The 16,165-nt window shown below is 35.4% G+C and overlaps 1 pseudogene; it reads right to left on the bottom strand.

The window, feature by feature from the left end:
- Positions 1-9,549: 9,549 nt before the first annotated feature.
- On the bottom strand, positions 9,550-10,393 carry LOC117084937 (annotated as a pseudogene).
- Positions 10,394-16,165: the final 5,772 nt, after the last annotated feature.

Below are 16,165 nucleotides of genomic sequence, written 5' to 3'. Positions count from 1 at the left end.
TGAATTCCCACAATAGGCCATCTGCAAGCTGAGGAGCAAGGAAGCCAGTCCGAGTTCCAAAACCTTAGAAAGTAGGGAAGCTGACAGTGCAAGCCTTCAGTTTGTGGCCGAAGGCCTGAGAGCCCCTGACAAATCACTGGTGTAGGTCCAAGTACACAAAAGCTACAGAACTTGGAGTCTGTTGTTCGCGAGCAGGAAGCATCCAGCAAGGGAGAAAGATAAAGGCCAGAAGACTCAGCAAGTCTCGTCATTCCACTTTCTTCTGCCTGTTTATTCCAGCCACGCTGGCAGCTGATTAGATGGTGCCCACCCAGATTCAGGGTAGGTCTACCTCTCCCAGTTCACTGACTCAAATGTTCATTTCCTTTGGCAGCTCCCTCACAGACATACCCAGGGGCAACACTTTGCATCCTTCAATCCAATCAAGTTGACACTCAATATTAACCATCACAAAGACTAAGAACAAAACCTTAGAGTGACAGTGCAATGATCTAGAAGGCACCTGCTACCTTGATGACTTTGTGGAGTCATTATGCTAGACTGAGGTGACAAAACTCCTGGTTCTTGTTTTGTTTTATTTTGTTTTGTTTTGAGAGGGAGTCTTGCTGTGTCGCCCAGGCTGGAGTGCAGTGGCTCCATCTCCGGTCACTGCAAGCTCTGCCTCCCGGGTCCATGCCATTCTCCTGTCTCAGCCTCCTGAGGAGTAGCTGGGACTACAGGTGCCCGCCACCACGCCCAGCTAATCTTTTTTGTATTTTTTTTTTTTTTTTTTTTTTAGTAGAGATGAGGTTTCACCATATTAGCCAGGATGGTCTCGATCTCCTGACCTCAAGATCCACCTGCCTCGGCCTCCCAAAGTGCTGGGATTACAGCCGTGAGCCACCGTGCCCGGCCCTGGTTCTTTTTTATTTTTTTATTTTTAAGAGAAAAATAAACTTCTGTATTATTTAATTTTGTACTATTTATAGATGCAGTAAGGTTCTATGTTGTTAAATCTATCTTGATATGCAAGTCATCTAAAAAATACACTTTGGGAGGTTACTGATAAATTGGATTGCATATCTGACCTCTTAGTATTTTCAAAACCTGTTTTAAATTAATTAATTACAATGTGCTAAGAAATACTGAAAACAAATTCCTCTTCTAATTAAATTAATGTAAATATAGTTGAATAAGAATGACTTCAGTCTTAGTATTAATTTAGAATGTATCTAAAATTAAAATTTTCCAGTTTAATATTTTTTAAATTCTTAAAAGCAGAAATGCAAATGAAATACTATTTTTTCAAACAGCCTCAGAATCCATGAGATAAAGCCAAATTTATCCAGAATTAAAGAATAAAAATATTCTAATTCAAAGCAGATCAGCAGTCAGTAATCAACTATACCAAATTCAACAAACGAACACAACCAACACACACACGCACATGCACACAAACTCACAAAGAAAAATAGAAGGTACTTGTGTTTGTCTTTTGGCAAAAGGTGTATTTTACAGTTAGTTAAGAAACAGAAATTGGTTGCACTTAATTCAAAAATATTGAATAGAAATCAGAGTTATAGCTGAAGACTAACAAATTTTAAACGTTAAACTTTGAGCAAAATTTACTTTACATGCATTTATAAATAAATTATTTGGCAAAGTAAATTATATTGTGGTATTTAGTCTAAGTTTGTTTTATCCTATTAGCTTAAAGATAATTTAATGTCGTTTTATCTCTGAGGTGACTACGCATTCCTAGAGGGAAAATTCTTTAAAACATAAAATATCTTTTCAAGACATTATTTGGATTTTGCATAAAAGTTGAATTGAATGGAATATTTAATTCTATATTTCTTATCTTTACTATTGTAAATCAGATCATTTGAATTAAGCTAAAATTTGAGGCTATGTAAATATAAAGATGGCTCTGGAACTCATATTTAAAAATACTACTGTCTTTCATAAATGGCTCATAAAATTCAGATGATTTTGAGACCATGTGGACCAAATATATTGTTCTAATTAAACTTTTAAACTTTGTTTAATTTTTGAGATGTAATATTTTCTGAGATAAACAATATTAGCAACATTACAAGTACTTTGAGGTTAAGTTGTACATATTTTCTGAAATTCCTTTGTAACCTTTTAATCTTTAGAATGATTAGTAGTACTGAGGTAATTAATTGTCTACACTTACCTGAGAAATACTTTTTCAGAAATATTTCTCAGAAATACTTCTGAGAAAATGATTATATAAAACTGACAGTTAAATATAAGTTACACACATAGGCACAATAACATTAATGTGCCTAGATGTGTATGTTTTTGTAGATATTCATATAGATAAACTCAATCTATAATTTGGCTCAGAAAAATGAAAGAGCAAAAAAGTATAATTTCAGAAAGATTATTTACATAGTTTTCTCATTTATTTTGAAATATGTTTTAAATCCAGATGTCTTTGTCTTCAAAGTTAAATTAGGACCACTTCTCAGGCAATAGGCACTGTGTTCAGGTTGGCTAGACCTAATTCTTAGTTATCTAGAGGAATATTTATAAGAAATAAGACTGCATCTCAGACCATCACCTTGTGTTCTATACTCAGGTATATCATTATAGAAACTTTTTCATACGGCTCAACACTAAAACAGTAAGATTTTTCTGTATTGTATTTTAGAGTGTTTAATGTAATTTGATTATTTTAGCCTATGATTTTAAGACATACTATTCTATTTTAAACACATTATTTAGCAAATCATAACATTGTAATTTAAATATATTATTGGATCACTTCTCAGCCTTTTGGCTAAGATCTAGTATAAATATATTATTTGTTTTCACTATAGCTATAGATATATATGTTACTATTTTGAAAATCTGACAACTCCTGAAGGCAAATAATTAAATTGAAAACTTCTCTTATTGCAACACAATGCTGATAAAAATAAAATTAAAAACATCTATATTGTATACTTAAGAAATATGTACATTATATTTTCTTTTAGATTTGACAGAAATAGTTGTTCTCCAAATTAAATCAAACATTTTATTTCACCTTTAAAAATCTATATATGAATTCTAATTTCATTTTAGTTATAACAACAATTACATTAAATGAGCAAAATGTGTAGAAAATCCCTAGATATATAGTTATATTTAAGTACATAAATATGCCTAAGTACATCATGAAGTAGTGCTGGAGAGTAACTGTAAATATCAAAAAGAATACTTGATTTCAAAGTTTATTTTCTTAACCACTATCCTATTAATTTCTCCAAAACAAAGCCACTTCACAATTTCAAATTTCAGATAATTACTATGGCTCAGATTATAATTACTAACATCCTTTTCTGCTAAGAGGAATTGCAGGTTTATTTGATGCATATCTGTTTCTATAGCTGTCTCAGGAAAGGTACGTAGTGATTGTATGACACATGGCTTTTTTTTTTTTTCTGGGAAAAAAAAATAAGATTTTTTAAATTTTATACATTTAAGATGACATGACAGTCATCTTTCTTTTTTTTTTTTTTTTGAGATGGAGTCTCGCTCTGTCTCCCAGGCTGGAGTGATGCGGCGTGATCTTGGTTCACTGCAAGCTCTGCCTCCTGGGTTCACGCCATTCTCCTGCTTCAGCCTCGCGAGTAGCTGGGACTACAGGCGCCCGCCACCACGCCTGGCTACTTTTTGAATTTTTAGTAGAAATGGGGTTTCACCGTGCTAGCCAGGATGGTCTTGATCTCCTGACCTCGTGATCCACCCGCCTCAGCCTCCCAAAGTGCTGGGATTACAGGCGTGAGCCACCGCGCCCAGCAAGATGACATGACAGTCATCTTAAATGAGCTCCCACTGGCCAAGTTATGATAGTTTGCGTATAACGACGTAAGAACTCACTGTTTGTAAAACCAGAACTGGCACCTTAATAAAGTTTAAAATACAAATTATTTATTTTTTGTATCACATATTATTTGGTGAAGGAGCAATGTTCAGGTGTAAATTTTTATACGTCAAATAGGCAAATGCAAACTTTTGCATAAATTTTGTTATATTTTCTATCAACAGGAACCTTACAATTTTTCAGACTCACAATGTCTTGCCCATGAACACATTACTTAAGTCAAAGATAAATCTCATACTAAGTTGCAATGTTACTAAAATGTTATAATTCATAAATATTTCATGTTAAGAACCCTATTAAAACATACAACAGGTCGGGCGCGGTGGCTCAAGCCTGTAATCCCAGCACTTTGGGAGGCCGAGACGGGCGGATCACGAGGTCAGGAGATCGAGACCATCCTGGCTAACACAGTGAAACCCCGTCTCTACTAAAAAATACAAAAACTAGCCGGGCGAGGTGGCGGGCGTCTGTAGTCCCAGCTACTCGGGAGGCTGAGGCAGGAGAATGGCGTAAAAACCCGGGAGGCGGAGCTTGCAGTGAGCTGAGATCCGGCCACTGCACTCCAGTCCGGGCGACAGAGCGAGACTCCGCCTCAAAAAAAAAAAAAAAAAAAAAAGAATTAAAAAAATAGAACTCTTTTGTACAGGTCTTGAAAGACAACTCAGCTAACTATGGATTAGAGCACTAAATTGTCAAATATTTACATAACCAATATCCTAATTTTGCATTAACTGTGTACTTTCTCTAATAGTTCATCATAAATTTCAATTCCCATATAAGTCTACTTGCTAGGAAAGACAATGTACATTCCAAAAATATCGAAATACTTATTTAAGTATTTCCAAAGGTTATTGACATGTATACTTGAGAGGAAGATTAAACAAAAACTTATTGACAAAGTAGAGCATTTGTTAAAAGAAGATGCTTTTATTGACTTAAAATTTTAATGTATGTTTATCACAGGGGATTAATTTACCCAAAAACTTTAATAAATATTAGCTACATGATATCACTTCTCTTGCTCTAATTTAGTAAATCTATGTTGAAAAAGAAGGTAAATCCACAGACCTTTTGAAGGAACTAGATCACCACTGCAGGCTCCTAAAGACACCAAAAAACTGTGAGTTCTCTTGGTCTCTCAACAGCAAGGGTTGTGGTCTTGGGCAAGTTCTCAGTCCTGGTCACCAGCTGCCTAGAAATTGGCTGGGTACTGTTTAGGGAGCACAGTGGGAGTGAGACCTCTCCTTCGGACTGCCAGCTATATGGGAATGGGGTGAGGCCAATGACTGCTGTTTCCCCCACTTCCCTGACAAACTGTATGACTCAGCAGAGGTAGCCATAATCCCCATTAGAATATCATTCCATTGGATAGGGAACCACACCCCCATTCCCCACAGCAGCCACAGCAACGCTGACCCAAGGAATGGATGAGCTCAGACACACCAGTCCTTGACCCCACCTGGTGGTCTTTCTCTACACACCTTGGTAGCCAAAGACAAAGGACATAATATCTTGGGAGCTCTATGGCTCAGCCAACCACATGAGAATCCTAAATGCTTAACCAGGTGCCCCTAGGGCAAGTTTGCATCCTCCCAATAGGACCACAGCTGATGCACTCTTGAAAGTGCTACCTCCTGACTGGAGACCAACCAACACAAAAACAGTACACTAAAAAAAACACAACCAAGACCCTCAGAGAGTCTACTAAATTCCCCTGCTGCAGATGGATTACATCACAGGACTCTTTGTAGACACTCCCCAGTAGTGGAGTACTTGTAGTTGCATTGGGGGTTAGACCCAGAAGAACAAAAACAATTACTGCAGTTCAGGTCTCAGGAAGCCCCATTTCTAGGGGAAGTGGGAGAACACCAAATCAAGGGAGCACCCCATGGGAAAAATGAACCTGAACAGCAGCCCTTGAATACCAGATATTCCCTCTGACATAGTCTACCCAAATGAGAGGTAAACAGAAAAACAATTCTGGTAATATGACAAAAATGGTTCTTTAGCACCCCCAAAAGATCATACCAGCTCTCCAGCAATGGGTCCAAGACAAGAAGAAATCTCTGAATTGCCAAAAAAAGAATTCAGGTAGATTATTAAGCTAATCAAGAAGGCACCAGGGAAAGGTGAAGCCCAACTTAAATAAATAAAAAACATGATTCAGGATATGGAAGAAAAGTTATTCAGTGAAATATAGCATAATTCTTTTAAAATCTCAACTTCTGGAAATCAAGGACATGGACAAATGCAAAATGCACATTTAAATCTTGACAATGGAATCAAACAAGCAGAAGAAAAAAATTCAGGACTGGAAGGTTTTCAGATTAACCCAATCTATCAAAGACAAAGTAATTTTTAAAATGAACAAAGCCTCCAAGAAGTTTGGGACTATGTTAAACATCCAAACCTAAGAATAATTGGTGTTCCAGAGGAAGAAGATAAACCTAAAAGTTTAGAAAATATACTTGACGGAATAATTGATGAAAACTTTCCCAGCCTTGCTAAAGATATGGACATCGAAATACAAGAAGCGTAAAGGACACCTGGGAAACTTATCATAAAAAAACATCACCTAGGTACATACTCATCAGGTTATCTAAAGTCAAGATGAAGGAAAGAATCTCAAGAGCTGGGAGGCAAAAGCATCAGATAAACTATAAAGGAAAACCTATCCGATTAACTGCAGATTTCTCAGCAAAAACACTACAAGCTAGAGGGGATTTGGGTTCTGTTTTTAGCCTCCTTAAAGAAAACAATTATCAACCATGAATTTTGTATACAGACAAACAAATGCTGAGAGAATTCACCACTACCAAGCCAGCACTACAAGAACTGCTAAAAGGAGGTCTGAAGCTTGAAACAAATCTTTGAAATACAACAAAATAGAATCTCCTTAAAGTCCCAGCCATCCCACTACTGGGTATATACCCAAAGGATTATAAATTACTCTACTACAAAGACACATGCACACGTATGTTTATTGCGGCACTATTCACAATAGCAAAGACTTGGAATCAACCCAAATGTCCATCTGTGACAGACTGGATTAAGAAAATGTGGCACATATACACCATGGAATACTATGCAGCCATCAAAAAGGATGAGTTTGCGTCCTTTGTAGGGACATGGATGCAGCTGGAAACCATCATTCTTAGCAAACTATCACAAGAAGAGAAAACCAAACACCGCATGTTCTCACTCATAGGTGGGAACTGAACAATGAGATCACTTGGACTCGGGAAGGGGAACATCACACACTGGGGCCTATCATGGGGAGGGGGGAGGAGGGAGGGATTGCATTGGGGAGTTATACATGATATAAACGTTATGCACATGTACCCTAGAACTTAAAGTATAATAAAAAATAAAAAAAGAAAAAAAAAAAAAAAGTCTCACAAGACATCTATAACAATAACATAATAATAATAAAAAAAGTATTCAGGTAACAAATAGCACAATGAATAGAATAGCACCTCACATCTCAATACTAACGTTCAATGTAAATGGCCTAAATCCTCCTGTTAAAAGATACAAAATGGCAGAATGGATAAGAATTCACCAATCAAGTGTCTGCTATCTTCAGGAGACTCACGTAATGCATAAGGACTCACATACACATAAGGTAAGGGAGTGGAAAAGATGTTCCATGCAAATGAACACCAAAAGTGAGCAAAAGTAACTATTCTTATATTAGACAAACCAAATTTTAAAACAATGGCAACTAAAGAAAGACAAAGAGGGACATTATATAATGATAAAAGGACTAGTTCAACAGGAAAATATCACACTTCTAAATATATACGCACCTAACACTGAAGCTTCCAAATTTATGAAACAATTACTACTAGAATTAAGAAATGAGATAGACAGCAACACAATAATAGTTGGGGACTTTAATACTCCACTGAGAGCACTAGACAGGTCTTCAAGACAGAAAGTCAACAAAGAAACAATTGAGTACTGTCTCAGACCACAGTGGAATAAAATTGGAAATCAACTACAAAAGACATACTCAAAACCATGCAAATACATGGAAATTAAATAACCTGCTCCTGACTGATTTTTGGGTCAACAATGAAATCAAGATAGACACTTAACAATGCTTTGAACTGAACAATAATAGTGACACAACATATCAAAATTTCTGGAATACAGTAAAAGTGGTGCTAAGAGGAAAGTTTATAGCATTAAATGCCTACATCAAAAAGTCTGAAAGAGCACAAATAGACAATCTAAGATCACACATCACAGAAGTGGAGAACAAGAACAATTCAAACTAAAACCCAGCAGAAGAAAACAAATGACAGGAACAGAGCAGAACTAAATGAAATTGGAACAAAAAAAACAATAGTAAATCTCTACAAAAAGAAAGAGCTCTGTTCTCTTTTGTTTTTTTAAAAAATAGTCTACATCTACAATATTTATCATTTTAAACAAAAGTGGTTACCTAATGATATTAAAATTAAAAAAACTCAATATTTTCATGAGAGCACTGTGAGGACAATATATTTATTCATACACCTAATATTCATGAATCATAGTATTTCAGGCACTGTTTAAAGTGTTTGGTGGTAACACATAACATGGAATTGTTGAATTACATTCACATTGCATTAGCTCAGCCAGTTTCAATCTTTATTAACAATTTCAAGAATATAGACAACCAAAAGACTCTCATGAACCAGAGAGAGACCTCTGAGACCTGTCTAGGGTCTCCGAGGATCACTAGCATTCTCCAGACCCTTTTCTTGCATAGGACATACATATCTGGCTCAGATTAATAAATCAGTTTTTTTATGTGAAGTTTATGTAATTATTCATATTGTAGTGAGCATTTAAATGATGAGAAATATCCATTTATACCTCAAATCCTGTTTCTTTTTCATAAAGTTCTTCAAAGAATCATGTCTCATAGGATTTTTATTGATTTGATATAAGGAATCCTGGAGTCAAAGCATCTTAGAAAAAGTATTCAATAGATAATTTCTTGCTTATAGCAAATATCGTTAGTCTATTTATCTATAATTTCAATTAAAAGGAGCTCACTTTCTCTGGAAAATAAAGGGAATGAGTGGATCACAGACTAGCTACTTTAACTCTGTCCTCATATAGGAATACAGCAATTAAAAAATAAGATTTAAATTATCCTCTACTGAGAAAAGACAGAAAATTAAAAAATGAAATAAATGGGTAGTTGCCAAATGAATATAGCCTTTTTTTTTTTTTTTTTTTAATAAACCTGAGAACATAAATTGGTTGTGCCATGTAGAGTCTGGGATTGCAGTTTTAGAGAGAGTAGTCAGGAAAAGCCTAACTATAAAGGAGACATTTGAAGAAAATCCAAGGAAGTGCAGGAAGGAGCCTTGAAGGTATCTGAGAGAAAAGTATTCCACACAGAGGGACCAGTAAGTACAAACACTGTGAGTTAGGAGCATGCCTGGCTTTTCTATGGTGCAGAGAAAATACAAAGTGTCCTGCATGCAGAGAACAAGGATAAGAAAAGCAAAATATAAGATCAGACGGAAAAAGAGAAATATTATATGGAGTCTAGGAAGAGTACTATAAATTTTTGCTTTTGTGGTTTGATTGTTCTTGGCGTGTTGGCTAAGTTTTATTATTTTTAAAAATTCTCTTTGATTTTTTTCTCATGGTCTTCTATTTTCTTCAGGTCACATCAAACCCCTCATTTTCCCAGTTTGTAGTTTGCTCAGGCTTTACTTCTGCATATGAATCCTTCCACAAATTATACCAAAAGTCACATGGGAGATAATTTTCTTCCTCTTTGGCTTGAAAGTTGTTGGCATTTGCATAGATAATTTATAAAGTTCATCTGATGCCAGGTGTGTCCTCCTCAGAACCAGATCCATTGAGGTTTCCTATCTCCAATTCAATCTGTGGTATTCTGCAACAGATTTCTTCAACAGCAACTTATAACTTCGAAAATAAATCTTCCCTTGCTGTGTGGTGAAGTGTAAAACATACTCTAATCCAGCTGAGAGGATATTTGATACTCCTGGGCTGCTGAAGAAATCAGTAAGAAGACTCTTTAGACTTATAGAGTATTCTTTTACATCAAAATCCTCACCAGCAAATATTATCATAGATTTTGTTTTCTCAGGGCATTTACTGTTCTTAATGTCTATTAATGAGACAGATTTCTCAATGCCTAATTCTATCATATCTAGCAAAAGATAGTCATACATATGATCTATTATTAGATTATTTGTTCATTTCTTGTTATGGGAGCCATATGTGAATAAGGAACAGTCTGACTTATTTGAAGAATTCCAGTGATATCTGATTCTAGAATGGTCTTGTAATATTTTTCTTTTTGTACAAAAAGCCACATAGATTTTTCAGTGCATACACATTTCTAAGTACTTATGTCACTGTTGCAGTTGCATTCTCCTCTTTAATCAACATGGTATTTTAAATATTTTCACTGAATTTCAGTTCTCTCTTCTCAAGGAATTTCTTGGTTCTTATTATTTTGGGCTTTACAACTTGATCCATGGCTACTGCAACCCACAACTCAAACCACATAAAATGCCAAGTGTTTTTTGTTTGTTTATTTGTTTTTAATATTCAATGAGATAAAAAAAAAACAAGAGAAGTGATATGATATCTCCTACCCATTATAAGTGCCAGTGTCATTCTAGATCTTGTATTGAGAGTAAACTGTGCATTTCTGGGAGGGAAAGTAAGAGTGGAAGCAAGGAGACCAATTATAAAGGTATAGCAATATTTCTAAATAAGATCAGATAGAGTCTTGGACAAGAGTATTAGAGGTTGATGTGGTAAAAGCCCTAGTATGTTTTGAAGACAAGACAGAATGGAATTTTCATGTGAATTGCCCTCAGGGTCTGAGTGAAAGGAGAAAATCACAGATATAATCAAGGATTCTTACTAGATCAATGTGAAGAAAGGCGGAGACTATGGCTGGAGTAGTTTGGAGAGACGAGTGTACAACAATTTGGGGACATGTTAAGTTGGAGATGTCTATTAGAAATTCTAAACTAGATGCCACAGAAACAGAGATTCAAATTTAGATTCCAGGGAAGAGAGTATGGCTGGGGATACAAGTTTTGGAATTTTCAGTGACATTTAAAGTCATGACTCTTTATTAGATCATCAAGGAAGTGACAGGAGACTGAAGAGAAAAGAACCAAGAGGTCAATTTTCCACTGAGAGACATGGGGGTAGAACAGGAGCCAGCCAAGTTAACCAAGAAAAAACAAATTGCAAAGTAGGAAGGAATCCAAGATACCACGGTGTTTTGGAATCCAAATCAAGGATGTGTTTTAAGGAGGAGGCAGTGATAACTGTAAAATGCTTTAGAGGACTCAGAAGAGAAATAAAAATTAAACATTGAATTTACCATTGCATTATTGCTGTTGATAAAATATGTTGTGGTGGAGATCCTGAGACAAAATGTTTTATATTTTTCTTTAAGCACAATATATAAATTTGATAAATGTCTTTTTTACAATGGATATTGTTTGGAACTTATGCTTTTGTTTTGACATATATAGGTATTAATTATTTATTTATTCTTTGAGACCTACTATACATAAGATCTTCTCTTAGCTTGTGTAGAGAAATCAATCCATGAGATTGACAAAGTCCCTGAATTCATGGAGTTTACATTATTTTGGATGTAATTTAACCAATATGTGCAAATATAAAGTATTTATGCATATATTTCACTGCCATGAAAAGATAAAATATGATGAAAGGATATAGTATGAGTTGGGTAAGTGACTGCTTTTGTATGTTTTTCAGAAAGGCTTTTCTGAAACTATTAAATTTGTGTTGAGTTATGCAGTATAAGAAAGAAACAGCCTTATAAAAAGCTGTTGTATGGGGAGAGCATTCCAGTAAGAGTAAAGAGTTGCAAAGCCTCTGAAATTAAAACCATCATAATAAAAATAGCCTGTATTTACTCAGCACTAACTGTGAGCCAGACACTAAATATTTTAAATGTATTATTTGATTTAATCCTTGCAAGAAGTCTATAAAGTAGATAACATTACTATCTTTAAAGATTATAAATATGTTGCTAGAGAAATGCAGCTATGAAGCAATGAAACTCACATTCATAATTTGCATGCTTATAGACATTATGCTACTTCAAATATGTTTTGTTCAAGAAACAGATAAATAAACTACAGAGTGAAGAATCCAGGGCCCAGATTATATACAGGACTTAATGAGTGATGTAAGTTTGTTTTTTTATTATAATACTAGTCAGGCATCATTTTAATTATTATAGCTATGGAATGATATGACATACTTGTTTGCTTTTAAAGATCATTCCAACTGTTGTGTAGATAATAAAGCATAGAAAATCAAGTTCTTGAAATTACTGAATTAAATTTCTCCCGTGGATGGGTAACAGTATACTCTCTGGGCAATGGTTTCTAAATGGGTGTATTTTCAATTTTATAATTATTAAAAGTACATTATTAAATTACATTTATTTCTGCTTGGATTCATTTTGATATACCACAATGAACATATATTTTAAGATTGCTAAAAAATAAACCAATTATTAATTCCCATAAAATATTTTCTGCAGAAGTTATTTTGTAGATGTATTCATATGATTTAAATTGTTTCATAAAATGCACATGCTTAAGCAGAATATACACACTATGTAGTAGAAATTTAAGAAAAATTTGCATCAAAGTTGTTTAACAAATATCAAATCTTTAGTATTCTGAAGGTTAGTCCTCAGGTCTAGTTGTCAGTTTTCTGAAATTGTCATGATATTCCTGATTCTTTATCAGACATACAACAAACCTCATTCCAGTCTGTCAATCCAACTGTTCTTATTGTGAAGATACTATTTTTCCTGTTAAAAATAATTTTTTAAAAACCGTTGTGTATTGAATACATTTGGGATTAGAATAATTTCTTTTTAAAAGATATGATAGTGAATACGAACATTAAGAGAATGCAATATTTCTTTTTAAGCTCTGTTTAAATTTCAGAACTGCAAATTATAATGTAAATTAAAATAATTAGATATTTAAAATGTTAACTGCAAAATATCTTGGAAAAGAAGTAAACTAAATATTCAAGTTATTATCAAAACATTAATATGCATAAAACTGAATGCACATAACTATGATAACTTTCACTCTTTTATTTGAAAGAAGGAAATATCAGTGTGGGTGGTGTATATTTCTCCTGTATTGTAGAGATCTTTGATGCAAATTTAATCCAAACTAAACTTTCGTAGTGCATAGTTGCTGTCCAAGGGAAGACCAGAACAACTATCAAAGCATAGCAACACTCTACCCCTGCCAAGAGACTCATTTTTTGTGGAGGGTCAGACTGAAACAACATATGGAACATCCTAGGATGTTTTTGAAAATAATACAGTCATTTGCTGGCAATTAATTAATAGAGGCAAAAAATCTGAGTGTAATACTAACAGAGACAGATCAGTCAAAAGTTTAATGGGAACATCAGGAAATAAGCAGTCCAACAGAACCCAACTTAAACCATTGTTATTTCTGAAGCTCTGGATGATTATGTACATGGCCCAGGTCGCATCCACTGTGATGCTATCAGGTAGGGAGCATTTAAGATTTATATAACTGGAAAACCACTGCTCAGTGAAATAAAAGAGGATGCAAACAAATGGAAGAACATACCATGCTCATGGATAGGAAGAATCAATATTGTGAAAATGGCCATACTGCCCAAGGCAATTTATAGATTCAATGCCATCCCCATTAAGCTACCAATGACTTTCTTCACAGAATTGGAACAAAACTGCTTTAAAGTTCATGTGGAACCCAAAAAGACCCTGCATTGCCAAGACAATCCTAAGCCAAAATAACAAAGCAGGAGGATCACGTTACCTGACTTCAAAGTATACTATAGGCTACAGTAACCAAAACAGCGTGGTACTGGTACCAAAACAGAGACCTAGACCAATGGAACAGAACAGAGCCCTCAGAAATAATACCACACAGCTACAGCCATCTGATCTTTGACAAACCTGACAGGCCGGGCGCGGTGGCTCAAGCCTGTAATCCAGCACTTTGGGAGGCCGAGTCGGGTGATCACGAGGTCAGGAGATCGAGACCATCCTGGCTAACACGGTGAAACCCCGTCTCTACTAAAAAATACAAAAAAAAAACTAGCCGGGCGAGGTGGTGGGCGCCTGTAGTCCCAGCTGCTCGGGAGGCTGAGTCAGGAGAATGCGTGAACCCGGGAGGCGGAGCTTGCAGTGAGCCGAGATCCGGCACAGCACTCCAGCCTGGGCGACAGAGCGAGACTCCGTCTCAAAAAAAAAAAAAAAAAAAAAAAAACACGACAAACTGACAAAACAAGAAATGGGGAAAGGATTCCCTGTTTAATAAATGGTGCTGGGAAAATTGGCTAGCCATAAGTAGAAAGCTGAAACTGGATCCTTTCCTTACTCCTTATATGAAAATTATTCAAGATGGATTAGAGACTTAAATGTTAGACCTAAAACCATAAAAACCCTAGAAGAAAACCTAGGTAATACCATTCAGGACATAGGCATGGTCAAGGACTTCATGTCTAAAACACCAAAAGCAATGGCAATAAAAGCCGAAATTGACAAATGGGATCTAATTAAACTAAAGAGCTTCTGCACAGCAAAAGAAACTACCATCAGAGTGAACAGGCAACCTACAGAATGGGAGAAAATTTTTACAATCACTCCTCTGACAAAGGGCTAATATCCAGAACCTATAAATAACTCAATCAAATTTACAAGAAAAAAGCAAATGACCCCATCAAAAAGTGGGCAAAGGATATGAACAGACACTTCTCAAAAGAAGACATTCATACTGCCAACAGACACAGGAAAAAATGCTTATCATCACTCGCCCTCAGAGAAATGTAAATCAAAACCACAATGAGATACCATCTCACACCAGTTAGAATGGCAATCATTAAAAAAATCAGGAAACAACAGGTGCTGGAGAGGATGTGGAGAAATAGGAACACTTTTACACTGTTGGTGCAACTGTAAACTAGTTGAATCATTGTGGAAAACAGTGTTGCAATTCCTCAAGGATCTAGAACTAGAAATACCATTTGACCCAGCCATCCCATTGCTGGGGATACACCCAAAGGATTATAAGGCATGCTGCTATAAAGACACATACACATATATGTTTACTGCAGCACTATTCACAATAACAAAGACTTGGAATCAACCCAAATGTCCATCAGTGACAGACAGGATTAAGAAAATGTGGCACATATACACCATGGAATACTATGCAGCCATAAAAAGGATGAGTTCGTGTCCTTTGTCGGGACATGCATGCAGCTGGAAACCATCATTCTCAGCAAACTATCGCAAGAAGAGTAAACCAAATACCACATGTTCTCACTCATAAGTGGGAATTGAAAAATGAGGTCACTTGGACACAGGAAGGGGAACATCACACACTGGGTCCTATTGTGGGGAGGGGGGAAGGGAGAGGGATAGCATTAGGAGATATGCCTGATGTAAATGACAAGTTAATGGGTGCAGCACACCAACATGGCACATGTATACATACGTAACAAACCTGCACGTTGTGCACATGTACCCTAGAACTTAATGTGTAATAATAAATAAATAAATAAATAACTGGAAAGTACCAATATTCATTGATTGGAGGACTTAACGTTGTTCATATACAGATTTAACCTCTATAAAAACTTTCTCTCTTCTTCTTCTTCTTTTCTTTTTCTTTTTCTTTTTCTTTTTTTTTTTTTTTTTTGCAGAACTTAACAAGCTGACCCTTAAATTAATTTAGAAATGCAATGGATGGTCCCAGATTCAAAATAATCTTAAAAATGATTAACAAGTTGAAGGGCTCACAATTACTAATTCAGCAAAGAAACAAAGAAATCAACACTTACACATTGGTGCTGGGATTATAAAATGGAGCAGCCGCTTTGGAAAAGAGATAGTGGTTACTGATAAACTCAGAGTATCGCATCCATGAGCCAGCATGCCAGTCCTAGGTATATGCCTGTGAGAAATAAAATATATATATATATTTATAAATACAGATTTATTTACAGTGGCCCAAAAGTAGAATTAACCAAAGCGCCCTTCAATTGAAGAATGGGTAAGGAAAATGCAGAATAACCACATGACAAAATATTTTTGACATTAAAATAGATTGACGTACTGATGCTACAAAATGGACCAATATTAAAGAAAAAGCTCTATGTCAAAGAAGCCAAGTGTAGAACATCACATATTATATTATTTTATTCACACAAAATATTCAGTATAGG

Source organism: Trachypithecus francoisi, unplaced genomic scaffold (assembly GCF_009764315.1).
Source record: "Trachypithecus francoisi isolate TF-2019V2 unplaced genomic scaffold, Tfra_2.0 Lachesis_group1, whole genome shotgun sequence".
In the NCBI taxonomy this organism is placed as follows: domain Eukaryota; kingdom Metazoa; phylum Chordata; class Mammalia; order Primates; family Cercopithecidae; genus Trachypithecus; species Trachypithecus francoisi.
This window is presented reverse-complemented; position numbering and strand designations above follow the sequence as displayed.